General features: G+C 38.4%; 1 protein-coding gene across 1 annotated transcript in view; it reads left to right on the forward strand.

Moving 5' to 3' along the window:
* The first annotated feature begins 4,536 nt into the window (after positions 1-4,536).
* PELI1 (pellino E3 ubiquitin protein ligase 1) overlaps positions 4,537-16,613 on the forward strand; it is a 56,711-nt gene continuing 44,634 nt past the window's right edge. The window contains exon 1 of the mRNA XM_027623047.1: positions 4,537-4,857. The gene's annotated coding sequence lies outside the window, so the exon portion shown is untranslated. The remainder of the gene's footprint in view (positions 4,858-16,613) is intronic.

Below are 16,613 nucleotides of genomic sequence, written 5' to 3' on the forward strand. Positions count from 1 at the left end.
TATTCAGCTGTACATACATAGAATACAAAATAATAATGCCTATAAATAAGAAAGAAGTTTATTTCTCTCTCACTTAAAAGAGGTGAAGGGGTGCCTGGGTGGCTCAGTTGTTGAGTGTCTGCCTTCAGCTCAGGTCATGATCCCAGGGTCCTGGAATCGAGCCCCGCGTCAGGCTTCCTGCTCCTCAGGAGGCCTGCTTCTCCCTCTCCCACTCCCCCTGCTTGTGTTCCCTCTCGCTGTGTCTCTCTCTGTCAAATAAATAAAATCTTAAAAAAAAAAAAAAAGAGGTGAAGAGATAGAAAGTCCAGAACTTATGTCAGCTCTATGGTCATTAAGGATGCAGATTTCTTCATATTTCTATTTCTACATTCAAGCATACTTTTTTAGGATTTCATTTTATCTCCACTGTTGACTTATTAGCTATACCCGTTTGTTTTATTTTTGATGGGCATTCTAAGATTTAGAATGCACATTTTTAATTTATCACAACTGACCTTCAAATAATAGTACAATATTTCACATAATATAAATTCTAACAATATAATTCCATTTCCCCCTTCCATCCTTTGTACTATTATTGTCAAGCATTTTACTTCTACATATGTTATGAACCCATAAAACAGTGTTATATTTTTGTTTAAGTAGTCAATTATCATTTATTTTAATTTTTAAGTGGGGGGAAGCCTTTTGTATTTACTTATATAGTTACCATTTCCAGAATTCTTCATTCTTTAGTATAAATCCAAGCTTGTGTGTGTGTGTATGTGTGTTTAATGCTGAAAAAGTTGCTTTAACATTTCTTGTTGTGCAGCTCTGCTGGTAACAGTCTCTCAGCTTTTGTTTTCTTTAGCTTTCCTTTTTGAAAGATATTTTCTCTAAATATAGGATTCTGTGTGACAGATTTTTCTTTCTTTCAGCACTTTTTAAAATGCCCTTTCATTGTCTTTTGCATAGTTTCTGATCAGAAGTTTATTGAATTTTTGTCTTTATTTATACATAATGTGCCTTTCTTCCCACTGGCTGCTTTTAATATTTTCTTATCACAAGTTTACAACAATTTAATGATGATGTCTTTTGCAGTGGTTTTGTGAGTGTGTGTGCTTACTCTGCTTAGGGCTCATTGAGCTTCTTGAGTCTCTGGGTTTATAATTTTTATCAAATTTTTAGCTATATTACTTCAAATAATTTTTCTGTCATTCTTCTCACCTTTCTTTTATCTGGAACTCCAGTTGCACAAAAGTTAGAATACTTGGTATTATCCTACAGATCACTGAGGCTGTTTTTCTTTTTTTAGTTTTTGTTGTTTTAGTTTTTTTTTTTTTTCTTCATGTGCTTTACTTTGGCTAGACTCTACTGCTATGTCTTCAAGTTTACCAATCTTTTTTTCTGAGTGTCTAATCTGCTTGAGTGTCAATCCCACCCAGTGAAATTTTTATGTCCATTGAAATTCCGTATTTTTATATCTTTAATTTCCCTCAGTATATGGAGCATATTTATAATAATTTTTAATGTTGTTGACTGCTAAATCTACCATCTTTGTCATTTCTGGCTTTGTTTACACTGACTGACTTTTCTCCTGGTTATAGATTACATTTTCCTACTTCTTTGTACGTTCTAGTTCCCTTGCTAGTTCCCAGGCATTTTCATGATCTTCCTGACTACTCCTTAAGTGCTGGTGTTCCCCAGGATGCTATTATTGATTCTTCCTTTTCTGCTGTACATGCTCCCTGTGGGGTTATTTCATCCATTCCCATAATTTTGACTACCATCTATATGATGGTATATTCCAATTATAACTTCTGCTGTTCAGATCTCTTTTCAGAGCGCGCGTGCGCACACGCACACACACACACACACACACACACACACACGTATATATATATTCCACTTCTCCACAGAGATGTCCAGAATTATCTCAAACTCAACATATCCAAAGTGAATTCATCAAATTCCCCCTCAAAAGCTGTTCAATCTCCTATATTCCCTAACTCAGTGAATGGCATCACTAGCTCAAAAATCTGTGACTCATCCTTCTTCTTCCTTGTAATAGATATTGTGGCTCCCCCCTTGTCAGCCTTTGTTCTTCGTTTTCTGGGCAATCACCTCAGTTTTCATTGGAATATCCACACCTCCTCATCACAACTTGGGGGAATCTGACTCCTTTGGGTCTAGGGGCAGGGCATATGTCTTTATCCTAAGATAATTAGACTCATGTCATCCCCTGGCCATGTACAGACACATGAACCAATTCTTGAGGCTTCTGGGAAAGGTGTTTTCTCTCCTTTCTCAGAGAGTTTTCAAAAATTTTATTCTTTTTTTTCTTTTCATGTGCCTAGATGGTGAAACTTAAAACAACAGGAATTTTTAAAACCACTGTCATTTGACCATAGGCTAATACTAAGTAAGGAAAAGCAGTGAAACAAGAGAGAAACATGACATCTTTGAACTGTGGAATCATTCAGCTCTGTAGCCCACCTTTTCACTGGACTTTCTATCTAGATAGGTAATATTGGTTTATTGGTTAAGCCGGTTAGAGTTGGGTTTTTGCTGCTTGCAACCAAAAGCATCATAATTGTAACTTTCCTTCACCTTTCACCCCCAAACACAGGCAATTGCTCACTAGGTTCTATTAATTCTCTCTTTTAAATAGTGTCTGAGTACCTTCAGTTCTGTCTCCTGCCACTGTGAATGCCTTAGTTCAGGCTCTCCTTTTTTTTTAAATGCATAAAATGCATTTCTAAAATACATATCTTACCAAAATTTCATCTGCTTACATCCTAGCATGAGTTTCCATTGCTTCTAGAAAAGAGTCCACATTCCTTAACATATTGTATAAGAGTCTTCATGATCTAAGCAGTTCCCCTTAATTTTTCTGCATCTCCTCTCACTACTCCCTCAACCCCGTTCTACCGACAATGCTGAACTCTTGGCATAACCAAAATACTATAGTCTCCTGCCTCTAGCACTTTGCTCCTGCTGCCCTCCACCTCCACCTGCAATGCTCCCACCCACTTCTCTCTTCCCCCTCCTCCACCAAAGTGCACAAACGCGCTGATAGGTAGTCATCTTCAAGCTCAAATGTTCCTGGAAGCATCTCCTGACCTTGCTTGAGTCTGGGGCAGTTATGTACCAAAGCACCTGGTGTGCTTTCCTGTTACAGTATTTATCACACTGAGTCCCTTTATTTACAGGTCTCCTCTATGCACAGCAAGCACTTTGAAAACAAGGAATGTTTCTTTTACATTCTTGTATCTCTACTTCTGAGAACTAATAAAGGGACTGAGACATAGTATACTCAATAAATTTTTTTTGAATGAGTAATTATGTGCTCTACAAACATAAGGATTTCTGTTCTTGAGATTCTATTTGAAAACCTCTAATTTCTCTTCCGTGACATGTGTTTCTGATTTATAAACATTAATCTTTTTCCTCCAGGGTATGGGTTTCTAGCTAGGCAGAGAAGGAAAACAAAAGAGCTTGGGACAGGTTGCCTTTAGTCCTTTAGAGATCCAGTAACTGTATCCTGCCTTTCACCACCCTCCTCCAACACCAGTTCACACCTGGGTGCCCAATATGGGTGTAGACTTAGCTGACCAGCCCAACAGCATACTCAGACCTTGGTTCAGACTTCTGTTATTGCCAAATGAAAGTTTGCCAATATAAGTACAGTAAACAATTTCAACCTCCCATGTATCGTTTGAATTTATGTATATTTCTTTAAAAACTGTAGACCCTAAAATAAACAAACCTGGATTATTTTACACTGGGCAAGTAAAAAATACCAGTCCTAATCCTGAACTTTTACCTTTACTGGTCTTAAAGTTTGATGTGACTAAGTGAAAAAATTAACTATGGGATTTCGACAGTGTTCCTAATAGTTTTATCACTTAATTGTTAAGTTACTGGAAGGAACTACATTTCTACAAGTCTTAAGTAAAAAACAAAACAAAACAAAACAACCTTGAATTTAAAGCAGAGAGGATTCGTTTGAGGGAAGGGAAGGAAATGGGTATTTCTGATCCAGAATTTTGAAAGAAAATGAAGCCACAGGGAAGACCGAAATACCGACAGGAAGTCAGATTTCACCGGGCACTTGTAGTGGTGAAGCTAGGAGCTGGGGGTGGAGCGAAGTAGGAAGGACTCGCTGAGGGCGGGATCCCTAACAGCACCTTAAGACAAGAAGGGCCTTGTTCAGCCCGCAGCAGCAAAGAACACGTTTTCTTTCTCAGTGTGTCGGTGACCATAGTAACAGTGGGGGCCGACCCTCTCTCTCTCTCTCTCTCTCCCCTCTTTCTCTCACGCGCGCCCGCGCGCCCGAGCGCGCTCCCTCTCCGAGCATGCGCAGTGCAGAGAGAGCCGGGCAGCATCCTCAACGATGTTTCCCTTTTTTCTTCAGTCGGAAAACTACAACTCCCAAGAGACCACTCGGTGTCGCGTCACCGCCTCCCGCTGTGGCCCTGCCCGGTCCCCTCCCTCCTGTCCCGCCCTCCTCCTAGTCCCCTCCCCTCCCTCCGAGTGTGTGTCAGTGACCCAGAGGCGGTGTGAGGCGGAGGGACCGTCGGGGGGCGCCGCCGCGGCCGCCGCCTCCACCAGCAGCACCAGCCGCGCCGCGCGTTCGGATTTGCCTCGAGCCCTCCGAGAGCGCACCACAAAGCGGGCCCCGCGTCTTTCCGTCCGCCCGCGGCCCCTCAGCACTCGGCTCCGAGGCCAACTTCCCTCGCGGGGCTTGGTTGGCTGGCGAGGAAGGCGGCGGCAGAACGCTGGGCTCTCTGCTCGCGCTCCTCGCGTACGCACACTTCACCCCCTCGCTCCGTATCTCGGGGCCGTGCTGGGATTGCGGTCACCAGCAATTGTCCGGTGAGTGTGGCCGCGGCGCACCGCGGGAGGGATGGTGACGGGGCTGGCGAGGGGTGCGGGCAAGGCGGGCGCGCAACTTCCTCGGCGGCTGCCCGGGGCGACCGGCCGGCTCTCCCCGCCCGCCTGCGCGCCCCCGCGCTAGAGGCGGCCGGGAGCGGAGTTTGCGGCGCCGGCATCCCGCGCCCTCGCAGGAGGAAGAGCCTTTGTCAGGAGCCGGCCCGACGCTCCCTCCCCCTCCGCCCGGGAGCCCGGCGCGCGGCGGCCAACTCCGAGCTCCGCGCCCCGCGCCCGGCCGCATACTGCGGGAGGGGAGCTCTGCGGGGGCGGGGAGGAAGAAATGAAAGAGAAACAAAGGGGGCTGTGGGCTTTTCTTTTGTTTGTGCGAATCTGCTAACTTATTTCTCCTTATATAACGCAGACTTCCAAGTTAGTCATTTCTTTTTATTGTTGTGATTATTGTCATCTTCTCTGCGTGTCTCTCGCATTTCCTTTCATCTCTGGATCTCAGAGCGTTTAAAAACACTAATTAATTACACCTCTGGGGTCCCTACGAAACAAGTTAATACGCCCGTTTTCCTAAGTGGGTAAACTGAGGTCCGGAAGAGCTCTCTAATTGATGGATACTCTTGATCTTCCGCCTCGCCTGGTGTCTGAGGACCTGAAAGCATTTATGAGTAAGAACTCGTTCTCCAATGCCCCGTGGAAAAGTTAAAGATGCTCATTTTAGTTACAGGTTAACTGAAGTCTAAAAGAAGTCTGGGTAATTGTTAGGTAGTTCAAACAATAATTCTTCTTGCATAGTATTTGAATCTTAACACCTCAAGGACTCTTGAAAAATGCTTCGAGTATGGAAAATGCTGTAAATCATAAACTCACCTCACCATCTACTTTTAATTTTGTACACTCGGGTCTCTTATGAGGCAAGATGGGGAGCAGGAGGGCAGAGATTTTTTTTTTTTAATGTAGATTTGACAGATATTAATCACTACACACAAGGAAATTTGTCTTGGTTTTAACAGCATCAACAACCTTCCCATCGTGTAGTCATCAAAGACTATGTTAACAAATAATTGAGGGAGCATTTTATCCATAAGGTGCTGATTGTGCCATGGACTGAAGCTTCAAGTTTGAAAAGGTCATCTGTTTGTTTTGGTTCAAAGGCTGTATACTTTTCCTCCTCTGCAAAATGTTATTTTGTTTTTGTAGCAGCTGATCTTTTGTTTCAGAACTGGCTTTGTCTTTTTCTACATTGAATATGTATTATAATTGAAGAGGGATATAAGATGCTGGGTTTTTTGTTTTGTTTTTTTTTTTTTTGCACTGTAGTGTGAATTTCAATTTTTGAATTGTGGAGAAGGTTCAGTCTCTTCATTTCTTCCGTTTCAGTTTATGATGTTTCCTTTAAAACAGGAAATGTTTTCTCAGAGTGATCAGATTTACATCTCTCAAAACATTGTCCTCATTGTATAAATATATGAATTCCTTTTGTTTTTTATTCACACCAACAACCTCTTCTGGAGGAAAATGCTTAACTCTGAGAACAAGCTTATTTATTTTGGTAGTTGAACCAAACTGGTGGGTACCAAAAATTTAAATCAAGCATCATTTCTAGTAGTTATTTCCTGAGGTGAATGATGATCAGAACTATAGTAACAGTGAGTACTTTCACTTATCCTAATTACTCTTGAATTTAACTTTGTGTAATATAATTGCCCCCAGATTTTAGATTCTGGTCGTCCCGTCAGAAAAGGAAAGTGAGACATTTGCTATTTTCATATTTCTCTCCAATTCTCTAACCTGTCCCCTTCCTGTTTAAAGAGGTCTTGAGTTTAAAACAAACAATTGGAAATAGAACAGTTAAGTGTATGGAAAGTTGCATGTAGTGAAGTGGTTTTAATGCCTAATCTAATAAATTTACACCTTTTAAAGAGAATACTGTCACCTAGGTTTTCATTAATGTGTTAGAGGTGCTATAATGCAATAATGGTAGTATTTATTGACTTAAAAAAAAAAGCTGGACATTGTGTCTTAGTGACAGATTTGGGGTGAAGGGATAGAAGCTGTGCTCTCCTTAAAATTGTCATTTCAGTGACCTTGCAGTTAGTTGGTTATGTTGAACTTTTTCTGTAGCTTTTACAAACCAGATTTGCCAGAGGCATTTGTACTTTAAGGAAGCTACTGACACAACATCTTTGTTCAATCACTGGAGTCCAAAGGCGGAAGTTAGTGTTGACTGAAAAAGGCTTGCACTGCAGTGTCCTGGTATCTTTGGGAACCCTTAAAGAAATGACTGAAAAGCACAGGTCAGGGAACGGAGTCTGGTACCTCTGAATGCTAATCAGGCAAGTTTCAAGGGGAAGCCTCCAGTAGGTTGCTATTTGACTTTGTTTCAGCTTCTTTTCAGGTTGTCATAATGTCACAATGTTATTATTCAGAATCCTGTAATTCAAAACATGCCTTATGGTAGTTGTCCAGTGGGTCAGATGATAAGGACTATACTATAGTAATCCTGCTTTGTGAACAACTGTTTGCAGACAGAAACTTCTGGGGCTGATGAAGATTTTAAGCCCACACTTAGAATTGAAAACTATCTAACATTCTCACACACATACATTTTACCATTGCACATCAGTATAGACCTACCCTAGTATTTATTAAACCTGAAAGATTTATATGGATTATTTTTTTACATATATTTTAACTGTACAGTACATAATATGTTAAAATTTCAAAATGACAGGTATATGATGGTATTAAGATAGTTCCAGGAGTTTCTTTGGAAAAATCATGTTATTCCAAAAGTTACATTTATGTCATTTAATTAAAAAGAATGAAACAAATTTAAGAGCCAGTGGAAAGAAGGAAGAAGAAAAACAACAGAAAGAAGGAAACCTGATGAAGATGTTTTTAAAGAGTATAATATAAAAGATTCCTGGCAACATTATATAAGGGACAGAATTCTAGCTGAAATCTATAAACAGTGAATTCCACTTAGCACTTTCTGTTTATAGATTTCTAGCCATCTTTTCCAGATTCCCTCTAAATATATTACACAGGAAAAGTAAACAGAAATCATTCTTTCAAGGGATTTGGGTTGTTGGAGATTGTTTTTACACATGTGGTAAGGGGGAGGGTGGGCTATTATTGTTTTTCTTTAAGTTTGACCTCTGCCAGAGAAGGTTTTCCCCACACTAATGTGTGGGAATCTCAAAACAAGAAATATTGGTCACTGAAACAACTAGATATAATTTCAAGTTATGCCACTAGCTTTTTCTTACGTTATCTTGAAAGACCACTTTTAACTTTCCTTTCAGAGGTTGAAAATAATTGCCTAACATATTACACTTAGTAGGTCCTACATAATTTCTGTTGTTGGTGCTGAATTAATTTGCAGTTAATAAAGAAGCAGCAATGATTTTTTGAGAGAATATCAGGGAATTTGTGATTTTTTATCCTTTTTAAATAGAAATAAGTAATCGAAACATATGAATGTCTGATTGGAGCCTTTCAGTTAGCATAGCTTCCTTCAGAAATAAATTTAGAGGAAAAGCTTCATCAGGTAATTTAAGAGAAATGAATTGTAAATGAGTCTAAGAAAATGTGATTATTTTTTCAGAATGTGTAGACGATGTTTTAGATTTTTTTCTTTGCTGCAGTAAACTCTTGTTTCAAAGAACTAGAATTCGATATAATACTCCTTGTATTACTCCTGTAAGACTTTTATAAACCTCAAAATACCATTTACAGAAAAATAGAATGTGTTGCTGTTGCCTATAAATGGGAAAATCCGGACATTTGTCATTCCCGTTAATCTTGACCATTCATGTAGTTAAAAAAAAAAAAATTCTAAATTCAATACACTTGTAATTTACTTCCTTTTCAAAGAATTTATTATTGATTTTTCTTTTATAATGGACCCTTGGGATGTTGCTAATTCTAAAAATACGTAATACCCCTAGTTTCCCACCATCTTCTGCAGTTTCTTTTCCTATCATTTTTTGGCTACAATTTGCTTTCTCCCCTAAATTGTCTAAAATAAGCTAAGAAATGTTTACACATACTTGACAAGAAATACAGTTACTAATTATGTTCAACTTCAGCTAAATTTCATTGTACAGGGTGCATTGAATTTGTTTTGGAGATAAAAGTATGCTTACTTTGAAACGGGGAGAGGTAAAGCAGGGATAGCAAATAAATTTCACTTTAGGTACCAAACCGGTTTCTTGGTGGTGGCTCCCTGCACTATATTTAGAAAACTGGGAGTGCTGTGATTAGCAATTTCTGCTTTTGGGTGGGCAATGGACTTTTGAGATGAACGCCAAATATTCATTCAGTAAGTATTTATTGGATGTCTTTTATGTGTCAGGCACTGGTCTAGATGCTGATATCACTCACACAGACTAAAAGTAAAAGCTCTGCCTTATGGTGTTTACATTCTAAACCAAGACACAGGCAATAAAATAAAAAAGTAAAATATTTCATGTTTTAAGGATAAATGATCCCATTTCTTTTTTTTTTAAGATTTTATTTATTTATTTATTTATTTATTTATTTATTTATTTATTTGAGAGAGTGAGCGAGAGACCATGAAGGGCAGGGGTGGAGGGAGAAGGAGAAGCAGACTCCCTGCTGAGCAGGGAGCCCTGATGCAGGGCTCCATCCCAGGACCCCGGGATCATGACCTGAGCCAGAGGCAGATGCTTAACCAACTGAGCCACCCAGGTGCCCAAATGACCTCATTTCTTCAAGAAGTAAATAACAAGAAATAAGAAAGGGAGAGGAAGCTCTAAGATTAAAAGAGACTTCAGAGGCATAGCCACCAAATGCAATGTATGGACCTTTGATCCTGCTTTGAGCAAACTAACTGTAAAAAGATGTTTATGAAATATTGGAGAAATTTAGACATTAGATATTTGATTAAAAGGAATTGTTAGTTTTTGTAGGTGTGATAATGTATTATGGGATTTAAACAAGAGTCCTTTTAGAGATCTAATGTGTTTATGAATTAAAATATCATGTCTGGATTATTGCTCTAAAATAATTTGGAGGGGAGAGGAGCATAGATGAACCAAGATTGGCCATATATTGAAAGTTGTTGAAGGTCGGGGCGCCTGGGTGGCTCAGTCGTTAAGTGTCTGCCTTCGGCTCGGGTCATGATCCCAGGGTCCTGGGATCGAGCCCCGCATCGGGCTCCAGCCCCGCATCGGGGTCCCTGCTCCGCGGGAAGCGTGCTTCTCCCTCTCCCTCTCCCCCTGCTTGTGTTCCCTCTCTCGCTGTGTCTCTCTCTGTCAAATAAAAAAAAATATATATATAAAAAGAAAAGTTGTTGAAGGTAGATGATGGATACCTGAGATTTTTCATATTCTCTCTACTTTTGTGTATGTTTGAAAATTTCTGTAATGAATAGTTTTATACACACACAAGAGAAAATAAAGCAGAGAAGGGGGAAAAGGGATAGGTGGGATGTGATAGGAGGAAGTTGCAGAACAGACGTCATTGAGAAGGTGATAGAAATTGGAGTAAAGACCTGAAGGAGGTGAGGGAGTAAACCTTGCAGATAATCCTTGGGCAGGACATAGGCAAAGAGCAAGTATGATGGCCCTGAGGTAGAGAATCTTGACTAGAATGCAGGAAACTACAAGAAGACCAGTGTGCCTGGGTTAGAGGGAGAGAGTAGAAGGTGATTGGGCAAGAAAGGTACAGGGAGGTGCCAGGGCCTGGTTGGCTACCCATCCTTGCTTTAAAGTAAGGACATTGATTTTATACACTTAACTAAAGTCAGTCTACTTTAGTCACCCTGAAAGCTATACACTTATTTCAAGAATACTAGCATTATTAAAAATATTTTTGGAACTACCTTTTTTTGGTAATTGCCTTCTAAGCCAGTTTAGGAGCCACACATGAAAATAGCTCAGTACTTTATATTTACTCCTTGTAAATATAAAGGGGAAAAAGGGGGTATTAGCCACATGATATCTCATTTCACTTATCAGATATGACTCAAAGGATTTTGGACAGAAAGAAGATAGGAAATAACTCCAGGCTGTTTCTAAAATTCACATCCACTCTGAGAAGGCAATTACTATTTCTAAAAATCATATCTTCCCATAGACTGAAAGGGAGTTTTAATAATGTTGTGGACAATTGTAGCATCATTTAGAATAAGGATCTAACCTCTGAGAGTGACTAATATGGAAGAGACTGTTATACTCACTGAGATATTTAAGTTTTGTCTGATGCATTAAAACACATACACATATACACACAAGACTGTGCACACTTCTTAATAATTAAGTACTCAAAACAATCATTGCAGATAAGTGTCCGTGTTAGGTATTCAAGACTGAAGAGATGGCACGTATAATGTAATGAAGTTGTATAACTTTCTTGTTGCTATGGCATATACTTGGGGCATTGAAAGACTAGCACACGTTTAGTGTTAGAGACTAATCTGGCTCTTAAGTCTTATATTCATGCTTCAGTTCTCAGATTAGTAGTTGCTTCCGGAACATGATGATTTGCCATAATAAAGAACTGTGTTTAAATCTTTTATTATTATAGAAAAATTGATCTCATCCTCCAAATGTTTGAGAGGCCCCCTCAATAAAACCCTCCATAAATACGGATTTTTAAAATCATCTATTCATAGGACAATATACATGTGGAGATTACTAGTTTTGAATGATTGTACACTAAAAGATTTAAAATGACAAATGATTTTCATTTTTGTAGGGATAAGTTTTCCAACCTGAGAAACTAAACTTATTTCAATGATTTTTACTTTGTTGATAACATTGAATTTAAAAAACCATTTTTTCTAGTTAATTATGCATAATGGGGGGCACAGTGTTTTCTTTTGTATTTTTAATCAATAATATGTAGGATTTAATGGGATTAAGTAGAATTTGTGAACTTTTATTTTATAATAAATTGCAGGGGCACCTGGCTGGCTCAGTCAGTAGAGCATGCACTCTTGATCTCAGGGTTGTGAGTTTGAGCCCCATGATGGGTATAGAGATTACTTTAAAAAAATAAAATCTTAAAAAAAATAATAACAAAATGAGTTGCATAAAGTGACTAAGAATATAAGTATGTAACAGTATAAGGAATACTTTAACAAAGCTCCCTATTTTAAACATTTTTCAGAAAAATCTTTAATTTCTTTAATTCAATCAGTTTTTGGTCCTTTTAGTGTGTATATATGCATAGGTGTATGTATATATAGATAGAACCTTTCTTCATATACTGTCTATACTCTCAGGATTTAGATGCTAGACGGGATTATTTAACGTATTTTAAACACTAGCCTACTGGCATGGAACACAGAGCCCATGTTTAATTCTTATGCTTTCCATTAACTCTGAAGGTCTTTACAAGCTATCTTTGATTCATCTGTAAAATACAATAAAAAGAATAATAGTTTTTCAAGAAGGACTTTGAAATTCTGTGGTGGGACCATCATGATGTGTGGCTCATTTTAGAAATTGCTTTCAGTCTCTTGATTTGGTGGTAGGATTATGAATCTCTTTCTCATTTACATTTTTGTGGAATAAATAAATAACTTGTGGTGGAGGAGGAAGAGAAGGAGGGGGAGGGGAAGAGAAGGAAGGAAAGAAAAAAATTGGCTGTCACAAAATAGTAAACATGTCCATAGATAATTCTTGTAACTTGGATCTACTTAAGTGTCCATGACTTAATGAGCTCTAAGACTCAAAATTATAAATTAAGTAGAGAATAGTAATAATAATACAGTTTCCATTTCAAGGAAAAAAAGTTGCTTTGCAAAAAGGACATCTTAAATTTCGTGTTGGCTTAAACTTTGTGACCATGATAAAGCCTGTACTTATTTTGGGAAGTAATAACAATAATGAATTGATAAAAATGTTAATAATGATGGTGATGATAATTAACAGTAATGAAGAATTATTTGAAAATTCACTCTGTTGGGGCACCTGGGTGGCTCAGTTGGTTAAGCATCCCGCTCTTGATTTTGTCTCAGGTCATGAGTTGAGTCAAGCTCCGTGCTCAGTGGGGAGTCTGCTTCTCTCTCTCTCTCTCTCCCTCCCTCCCACCCTCCCTCCCTCCCTCCCTCTGTCCCCCTGCTCTCTACTAGTGTATGTGCACTTGCACTTTCTCTCTCAAGTAAATAAACCTTTTGCAAAAAAAGAAAATTTACTCTATTACTTAAACTCTAGATTTTTGCAGCATCAAGTTCCAGGATGTTCTTTTCAACTTGTGATTTGCAGGGTATTAGTATTCCACATCCCTGCAGCTCTCACTTCATCTCTCTTACTTTCATCTCTTCCTCACTTTTTCACTGGCTCTGTTTATCTTCCTTTGCTTGCTTTAGTGCCCATTGCTCTTCCACCGTGTTTTCTACGTGTCTGCCATTTTTTATACTTACAAAGTGGGCTTGGAATGAATGAAGGGTCTTAAAGAAGTAACAGGTAGATGACAAATAAAACATTTGTCCTATTTGTGTCTTACCTACTTAGCTTCTTTTTATCTTTTCTTGCCCCCCTTTTTTGGTGTGTGTTCTAGTGGAGAGATAGTATATTCCATCAGCTAGGCACTAAGAGATAACTGGGTGACCCAGAGGATATAGTACTTTTTGAACTGAATAATGTAGGGAGTAGTAGTAAACTCATTAAATTGAAAGCCTCATGAGTTCTGCATCCATCCAGAACTATACCTAAACTAGCAAAATTTGGTAGAATTAACAGCCTAGTAGAATTTCAAAGGCCATTTTCAGCTCTTGGTGTATGTTGTCTTTTCCAAAAACATCAATCAGGGACTTCATCATTACTGTAGTAATAAATGGCCTTGGAAAAAAACTGTGTCTGGACTTCTGATAAGGCGCTTTTTGACAGTTAAGAGGAAAGGATAGAAAGACCAGTAATATGGTAAAGAAGTTTATAACTTCTCCATCCTTTCATGGAATAAATTATAAAGTGATTGGCCCTGATTTTTTGCCAGTTAGATGCTTGTTGTAGTGTTCAACATATCAGTTGGCTTAATCCTTAGAAGGCATCATAAAGTTTAATTTTATTTTTTAAAAATAGGTTAAAACAATTGGAGGTGCTTTGTTGGTTCCTCAAAAACCTTAGTGTTGCATTCCTGGTTCTTGGCAGATTATATCCACAGTACTTCACGTTCCTCTGGGTCCATGCCAGATTTAATGAACTGCATGTACCGGAAGTGCTAAAAGCTGATTTTCTTTAATTTAGACTACAGATAACATAATAGATTTTTCTTTGAATTGTTTCTCACTACTATTCTTTAAATTTAACAAAGGACCAAAACATCCACATTCCAAAACTAGTTAAGTTTATCTTTCATGAGAAAATGTGTTTAAATGTGTGTTTGTTTCATAAAGTAGTGGTTGCTTCTAATAAGAAACCACAGTCATATAGACAAACTTCATGTATCTGAAAGCTTTTTAAATTTACTTACTGCTTTACTGTAATTTTCATTTAAAGTGGGATGATTCAGCCTCTGAACTAAGTCCTATTGGTTCACCAAAGGAGCAATGAATTTTCAGTTAGGCCCTTAAACTGTTCAACCTAGATCATGTCTGTAACTTCAGTGACACCAGACCTTTTTTTTTTAAATTCATCACTGATTGTTAACAAAAAGAAAGTCACATTTTGTTAAAACTTGTTGGTTGTGTCTCTTTTAGAAATGGTACACCAAATTATTTGTATATAGTTCAGCTCTTAAAGACCAGTCCTTAAAGGCTTTAGCCAGAATCTGCCTTCTGAAGCTGTCTGTAAAATGGCTTCCAAAAGGATTTGCTACATTTCAGAACTGAGTAGGTTGTTAATGATTCAATATGCCCCCTCGTTCTCCTCCTACTTCTTAAAGTGAAAGCTTCTTCATAGCATCTAGGTGCCTTGAGTCATCCTGGCTAAACTCTAAAGAATTGTCACATGGAAAAACTCACCATGAAGTAAAATTGTCAGAAAACAATCTGAGTCAGAGATCATTCACTGATCACAACCTAGAGATTGTGGGCTTCATTTAAATCTTTGAATGTACTTACAGTGTAAGTCTTTGTTATAGGACTTATAAATTATGAGGACTTGTTTATTCTCAGTTAAATTTTAATTGGCTTGATTTTTGCTATTACATGAAAAGGATTTTCTATTTTTATTGAATAAATGTATCAGGAGGAAAAGCAAGACGATTCTGGATAAAAACCAGTATATCAGGAGTCAAGAGACCTAAAGTTCTAGTCCATTTATTTGGTATGTGACTCAGATATTTCATTTAACCTCTCTAGGCCTTAGTTTCCTTATCTTTACAAGGTTAACAACTTTATGGTAGCCCTCTTTGGAACCATCCCATGGCAGATATACCTAATAGCTGACCCCACATCAGCTCATACTCCCTTTTTGGTACTACACTGTCAGCAACTAGATAGTTGGCATTCTAGATGAAATCTGTCACCTCAACGTTACAAGGTCTCTTCTAACTCCATGATTCCATGATTTTAAATGACTTGCCAATAGAAAGTCTTTTTCTTAGTCTTTACTGTTTTTTCACATTGAACGATCAGAGTTGAAACTTTGTGAATTAAGAATTCTTTGTAGTCAGAGATAGCATGTTTGTGTTTCATGTAATACTATCGAGTCAATGTTTGTATCTCCCCAAAATTCACATGAAACCAAATCCCTAATATGATGGTATTTGGAGGTAGGACTTTGGGACAGGATTAGGTCATGAGGGCACAGCCTTCATGAATGAGATTAGTGATCTTATAAAAGAACTCAGATATCCCTCACTCCTTCTGTCAATGTGAGGACAGTAAAAAGATGACCATCTATGAACCAGGAAGCGGGCCCTCCCCAGATACCTAATCTGCTAGTTTTGATCTTGGATATCCCAGTCTCCAGTACTGTGAGGAATAAATCTCTTGTTGTTTATAAGCCATCCATTCTGTGGTATTCTGTTAGAACAACCCAAATGGGCTAAGATATATTGTGATGTTAAAAACATATATTGAAGGGGGCACCTGGGTGGCTCAGTTGGTTAAGTGTCTGACTCTTGGTTTCGGCTCAGGTCATGATCTCTCAGGGTCGTGAGATCTAGCCCCAGGTCAGCTCTGCAATCAACAGTCAGTCTGCTTCTTTCCCTTTCCCTCTGCCCCTCCCACTGCTCTCGCTCTCTCTCCCTCCCCCTTCCTCTAAAATAAATAAATAAATCTTAAAAACAAAACAAAACAAATACTGGAGAAAATTCATGGGAACACTTAAAATTACAAATGAAGTGGAAACATTCAAAATGGTTAGTGATGACTTGTTTTAAGCTCAGTTCAACTCCTAAATGTTTCAGTGGCAAAACTTCAAGTCAGTGAGGTTCAAAGTGATGTGTCTGTTTGAAGGGCACATAGTGAAGCAGAATGAATACTAGCCTGAGAGGCAAAAGGCCTGACTTCTAGCTCTGCAAACTATTTTTTAACCTGGTTAGTGTCTTCATCTATGTAATGGTATCAGACCATTGCTTCTCAGACATAAATGTATTATGCACATTATCTGGGGGTCATATTAAGATTCATTTTCTGGTTCCATAAGTCTGGATGAGCCTTGAGATTCTACATTTTTAACAAGCTCCCAAATGTGTTGCTGCTGTATACCATGGAACATATTTTATAAAACTATTATGATGGTTTGATGTTCTTCTGGCTGGGTCTTTAAATCTTAACTCTACTTCTTTTTCTCCGACTCCTTCACATGAAATTTTATTAAACTTGTTTT

The sequence above is a fragment of the Zalophus californianus genome, chromosome 8, assembly GCF_009762305.2.
Source record: "Zalophus californianus isolate mZalCal1 chromosome 8, mZalCal1.pri.v2, whole genome shotgun sequence".
NCBI classification, from domain to species: domain Eukaryota; kingdom Metazoa; phylum Chordata; class Mammalia; order Carnivora; family Otariidae; genus Zalophus; species Zalophus californianus.